Here is a 6,777-nt window from a genome sequence, read left to right as displayed (position 1 = left end):
CCAGTAATTGCACTACTGGTATTTACCCAAAGAATACAGAAACACTACTTCAAAGGGATACAGGCATCCCTATGTTTATAGTATTATTATTTATGGTAACCAAGATATGGAAGATGGCAAAATGTTTATTAATTGATGAATATATAAAGAAGTATGTATAAACAATGAAATAGTATTCATCCATAAGAAATGAAATCTTGCCATTTGCAATCACAGGGATGGAGCTAAGAGCATATAATAAGTGAAATATGTCAGTTAGAGGAAGGCTAATACCATATAATTTAAATTTGATGGAATTTAAGGAACAAAATAAAGAAACAAAGGGGAAAAGGAGAGAAGGAGAGAGAAACCAAGAAAGAGACTCTTAACTATGGTTACCAGAGGGGTGATCAGGTGGGGGAATGGGTGAACTAGATTAAAGAGCACACTTCTTGTGATGAGCATTGGGTGATTAAAATAAAAAATAGAAACAAAAAATGTGGGGCTTAGTCATTTAGTGTCTGACTTGATTTGGATTCAGGTATGATCTCATGGGTATGAGATCGAGTCCCGCATCTGGCTCCATGCTGGGCATAAGCCTGTTTAAGATTTTCTGTTTCTTCCTCTCCTTCTGTCCCTCTCCTCAACTCATATTCTCTCCCTCTCTCAAAAAACAAACTAAAAACAAACAAAACAAAACAAAACAAAAAACCTAAAAAGTGTGATACAGATACAGACCTATTAGAATGGCTAAAATCCACAACACTGACTCCATCTAATGCTGGCAAGAAATAGAGAAATAAGAACTCTCATTCATTTATGGTGTAAATCGAATGCAAAATGTTTTAGCGACTTTGGATTATATTTTGGCAACGTTTTTACAGAGATAAACACAGTCTTATCATCTGCTAAAGCCAGTGACCTTTGGGTATTAACTTATTTGAAAATTTACATCCACACAAAACACTTCATGTAAATAATTATCACAGGTGTATTTCTAACAGGCCCAAAACTGGAATCAACCAAGATGCCTTAATAAAAGTGAATGAATAGTGCAATTGCTGGGTCATAGGGCAGTTCTATTTTCAACATTTTGAGGAACCTCCATGCTGTTTTCCAGAGTGGTTGTACCAGCTTGCATTCCCACCAACAGTGTAGGAGGGTTCCCCTTTCTCTGCATCCTCTCCAGCATCTGTCATTTCCTGACTTGTTGATTTTAGCCATTCTGACTGGTGTGAGGTAATATCTCATTGTGGTTTTGATTTGTATTTCCCTGATGCCGAGTGATATGGAGCACTTTTTCATGTGTCTGTTGGCCATCTGGATGTCTTCTTTGCAGAAATGTCTGTTCATGTCCTCTGCCCATTTCTTGATTGGATTATTTGTTCTTTGGGTGTTGAGTTTGCTAAGTTCTTTATAGATTCTGGACACTAGTCCTTTATCTGATAGGTCGTTTGCAAATATCTTCTCCCATTCTGTCAGTTGTCTTTTGATTTTGTTAACTGTTTCCTTTGCTGTGCAAAAGCTTTTGATCTTGATGACAACATGGATGGAACTAGAGCGTATCATGCTTAGTGAAATAAGTCAAGCAGAGAAAGACAACTATCATATGATCTCCCTGATATGAGGAAGTGGTGATGCAACATGGGGGCTTAAGTGGGTAAGAGAAGAATCAATGAAACAAGATGGGATTGGGAGGGAGACAAACCATAAGTGACTCTTAATCTCACAAAACAAACTGAGGGTTGCTGGGGGGAGGGGGTTTGGGAGAAGGGGGTGGGATTATGGACATTGGGGAGGGTATGTGCTTTGGTGAGTGCTGTGAAGTGTGTAAACCTGGTGTTTCACAGACCTGTACCCCTGGGGATAAAAATATATGTTTATAAAAAATAAAAAATTTTAAAAAAAGTGAATGAATAAATAATTGGTACAGCCATACAGTGAATATAATTGAATGATAAAAAGAAATGAACTGTCAAGCCATAAAAAGATATGATTGAATTTTAAATGCATACTGCTTGGTGAAAGAATCCAATCTGACAAGGCTACATTGCATGCTATTCCTGTTATATGACATTCTGGAAAAAGCAAAACCATAGAAACAGTAAATATATCAGTAGTTATCAAGAGTTCAGGAAGAAGAGGAATTGAATAGATACAGCATAGGGTATATTTAAGGCAGTAAAACTATTTGGTATGATAATGTAATGTTGGATATATGACATTCTGCATTTTTCAAATCCATAGCATAAAATTTGCATTTCAGAAAGTGAATCTTACTGTACACAAATTTTAAAAATGGTTTAGGAGGTCAGAGGACCCCATGAATAAGTATAGACTGTAAAAAGAATCTAATTGTATTAAAATATATCAAACAACTTTACTTCTAAAGGCTAGGTGAGAAGGTGCTGACCTAAACAAATTTGGAAAAGACAGGAGTCTGTGAGATAAAAGACAAAGTAGACTTCATATTAGTATTGTATTCTATATGAGAAAAAATATTTCCCCATATGACTATGATTTAACAATCCTAAAACTACTAAGCATGTAATTCTGGAATAGAACAAATAAGTAGAACATTGGAAGATAGTAGGAAATAAATTTCTCACTATTAGACTCAGAGGTTAGAGATAAGCAAATAGAGGAGGCTAGGGATACATGTAGTAATGGACTAGAGCTGGAGACATCAGTATCAACCCGTATTTGGCTCAATATTGATGCAATGATTACATATAAAAATCTTTGTAAATATGTACATATACACTAGTACACAGATACATATCTCCTTGCTCTGTCAGCTGAGAGGGCCTAGAACAATGACACTTCAGTAGCAAGGAGTGTATCTCATGCCCAGATCTTGTTTTTTATTACTGTTCTCCAAGAAAGAGTCCACTACTTCTTGGAGCAATGGATAATTCTACAAATAGGATGGGAAATGTACAGAATGAATCTTGAGCCTTTTAAATGCCAGAAAGTAAAGAAGTGCTCAAAACAAGCATGATGTCAAGGTATGACAAAATTACATGGATCCTATTGGAACACCTTTCATTGACCAGTTTTGAAACAATTTGAGCAATAAAGTAAGTAACATGTTATTGGATTATAACTCAAAGTATAAAATTAATATCCATAATTCCATAAATTATTTAATAAATAAATACATTGGAGAAGTATAGACAGATTACCAAAGAAGTAGAATTCCAAATATTCTATGTGGATATTCTACCCTCAAGAAAGTGGAGCATAAATTCCTGTTCTTAAGTGTGAGCTTCACATAGTGACTCCCTTCCAGAGAGTACTGGATAGAACAAAGAAAAATAAATAGCAAATTTACAATGGAGAACCTGATCAATGCTACTTTATCCAGGTGATCAAGGTCTGCATCAAGAGAGATAAGCCAGGTTATCATATGAACCTTTGATGTGATAAGAATGGTACTTTACATCTGTTGTCTTTCTCAAAAAACTCATAACCCTAGTCTTATCATAAGAATAATATAAGAGGGCAGCTGGGTGGCTTAGTGGGTTAAGCCTCTGCCTTCGGCTCAGGTCATGATCTTGGGGTCCTGGGATCGAGTTCCCCATCGGGCTTTCTGCTCAGCAGGGAGCCTGCTTCCCCCTCTCTCTCTCTGCCTGCCTCTCTGCCTACTTGTGATCTCTGTCAAATAAAGAAAAAATCTTAAAAAAAAAGAACAAATGAGAGAAACTGTAGTTACTCAGACTTGGGTATTTGGCAAGCATTCCATCCTTAATCCAGATTATTCCTTATTCTGTGAAACTTTCGCCAGGTAGAGCATCCTGGAGCATTAAATAGAAAATAACTTGACCTCCGATGCTGTGCCATTATACTCTGCCAGAATACAGTGATGTTTTCTTAGCCCCTGCTGTTGGCCTTAAAGTTGGGCAAAATCAATTTTGAACAGTTTTCCAGATACCTTTGAAACCCCAGAGGACTGAGGGTTATACAAAACTAAAGAATCGTTGAATCCTACATCAAGAGACTATGGACTCTGGGGGCGCCTGGGTGGCTCAGTGAGTTAAAGCCTCTGCCTTCCGCTCAGGTCATGATCCCAGGACCTGGGATCGAGTCCCGCATCGGGCTCTCTGCTCAGCAGGGAGCCTGCTTCCTCCTCTCTTTCTGCCTGCCTCTTTGCCTACTTGTGATCTCTCTCTGTCAAATACATAAATAAAATCTTAAAGGAATAAGAAAATGTTCAATTGAGAGACAATCCAGAAAATACCTGACCAATACTCATGAAAATTAAGTCATCAAAAACAAGGAAATCTGAGAAACTGTCATAACCAAGAGGATCTCAAGGCGACATGGCAAATAAATCCAATGTGATATCCTGGACGGGATTCTGGAGCAGAAGAAGAACTTTAAGTAATAACTAAGGAAATATGAATAAACTATAAACTTTTCTTAGTAATAATGTATCAACAGTGTTCCATTATATATAAAGAGACTTTTGCTAATTTTCTTTCATTACAGTTAAAATGGATCCAATTTATTATATATGTGATACTTCAATAAAGTTAATTTTAAAAAATAAACTTTTTGTAATAGTTTTAGATTTACAGAAAAATGGATAAGATATGAGCAAAAGGGAAAAAGAGAGAGAGGCAAATCAAGAAACAGACTCTTAACTGTAGAAAACAAACAGATGGTTACTAGAGGGGAGGGGTGGTGGGAGAATAGGTGAAATAGGTGAAGGGGATTAAGGCACGCACTTGTGATGAGCACTAGGTGTTATACGGAAATGCTGAATCACTATATTGTACGCCTGAAACTAATATTACTCTGTGGGTTAACTAACTGGAATTTCAATAACAACTTCAAAAAAATAAGCTATATCAAGAAACTTTTAAAACATTTTAGGTAATGGTAGATTCGCATGTAGTTGTAATAATACAGATAAATATTTTGTATCCTTTACCCAGTTTCCCATAGTGACTAATACCTTGCAAAACTATAGCACAACATCCCAACCAGAATATTAACATTAATATAGTCAGGATACAGAAGAGTTCCATCATCACAAGAATACCTAGGTGAGGGGAGGAGAAGGATAGAGAATGGTGTGACTATAAAGGGGTAATAAGAGGTTATTTGTGTTGATGGAACTCCTTTGTATCTCGACTGTATCAATATCCGTATGCTCATTGTGATATGGTATATACCACAAATGACACCACTGGAGGAATCTACCTTAATTCTTCTCTGTGTCTTCTTTTTTCCCATAGAACTTAACACAAACTTACATTCTATATAATTTATATCTTTATTGTATTTATTGTTTATTTTCTGGCCCTACTAGAATACAATTTTAATGAGAACATGAATACTAAATACTTTTCTGTTTGTCCCTGATGTGTTGCAAGTACTTATAACAGTGCCAGGCCATATTATGAGTTGGGAAATACTCATTGAATAAGGCAAAGTAAAAATTATTTTAAAAATATCACTTATTTGTCAATGACATATCCAACCCTGAAGGGTGTTATCCTTCAAAGGTTCAAATCTGAACTTCCTGTTTCATTCTTCCAATATAGCTGTCCAGTTTTACCAGCACCATTTATTGAAGAGACTGTCTTTTTATCACTGTATATTTTTTCTTGTTTTGTCGAAGATTAATTGACCATAGAGTTGAGGGTCCATATCTGGGCTCTCTACTCTGTTCCACTGGTCTATGTGTCTGTTTTTATGCCAGTATCATGCTGTCTTGGTGATCATAGCTTTGTAGTAAAGCTTGAAATCAGGTAACGTGATGCCCCCCATTTTATTTTTGTTTTTCAACACTTCCTTAGTGATTCGGGTTCTGTTCTGAAAGAAGGGCCATCTGTACCCCAATGTTTATAGCAGCAATGGCCACAGTCGCCAAAGTGTGGAAAGAACCAAGATGCCTTTCAATGGACGAATGGATAAGGAAGATGTGGTCCATATACACTATGGAGTATTATGCCTCCATCAGAAAGGATGAATACCCAACTTTTGTAGCAACATGGACGGGACTGGAAGAGATTATGCTGAGTGAAATATGTCAAGCAGAGAGAGTCAATTATCATATGGTTTCACTTATTTGTGGAACATAACAAATAGCATGGAGGACATGGAGATATAGAGAGGAGAAGGGAGTTGGGAGAAATTGGAAGGAGCGGTGAACCATGAGAGACTATGGACTCTGAAAAACAATCTGAGGGGTTTGAAGGGGCAGGGGGTGAGAGGTCAGGGTACCAGGTGGTGGGTATTATAGAGGGCATGGATTGCATGGAGCACTGGGTGTGGTACAAAAACAATGAATACTGTTATGCTGAAAATAAATTTAAAAAAAAAATTAAAAAAAACTCAGTATGTGTTTTTTTAAAATTAAATTAATTTATTTTCAGAAAAACAGTATTCATTATTTTTTCACCACAGCCAGTGCTCCATGCAATCTGTGCCCTCTATATACCCACCACCTGGTACCCCAACCACCCACTTCAAACCCCTCAGTTGTTTTTCAGAGTTCATAGTCTCTCATGATTCACCTCCCCTTCCAATTTACCCCAACTCCCTTCTCCTCTCTAAGACCCCTTCTCCTCCATGATATTTGTTAAGCTCCACAAATAATTGAAACCATATGATAATTGACTCTCTCTGCTTGACATATTTCACTCAGCATAATCTCTTCCAGTCCAGTCAATGTTGCTACAAAAGTTGGGTATTCATCCTTTCTGATGGAGGCATAATACTCCATAGTGTATATGGACCACATCTTCTTTATCCATCCGTCCATTGAAGGGCATCTTGGTTCTTTCC

Source organism: Mustela lutreola, chromosome X, assembly GCF_030435805.1.
Source record: "Mustela lutreola isolate mMusLut2 chromosome X, mMusLut2.pri, whole genome shotgun sequence".
NCBI classification, from domain to species: domain Eukaryota; kingdom Metazoa; phylum Chordata; class Mammalia; order Carnivora; family Mustelidae; genus Mustela; species Mustela lutreola.
This window is presented reverse-complemented; position numbering follows the sequence as displayed.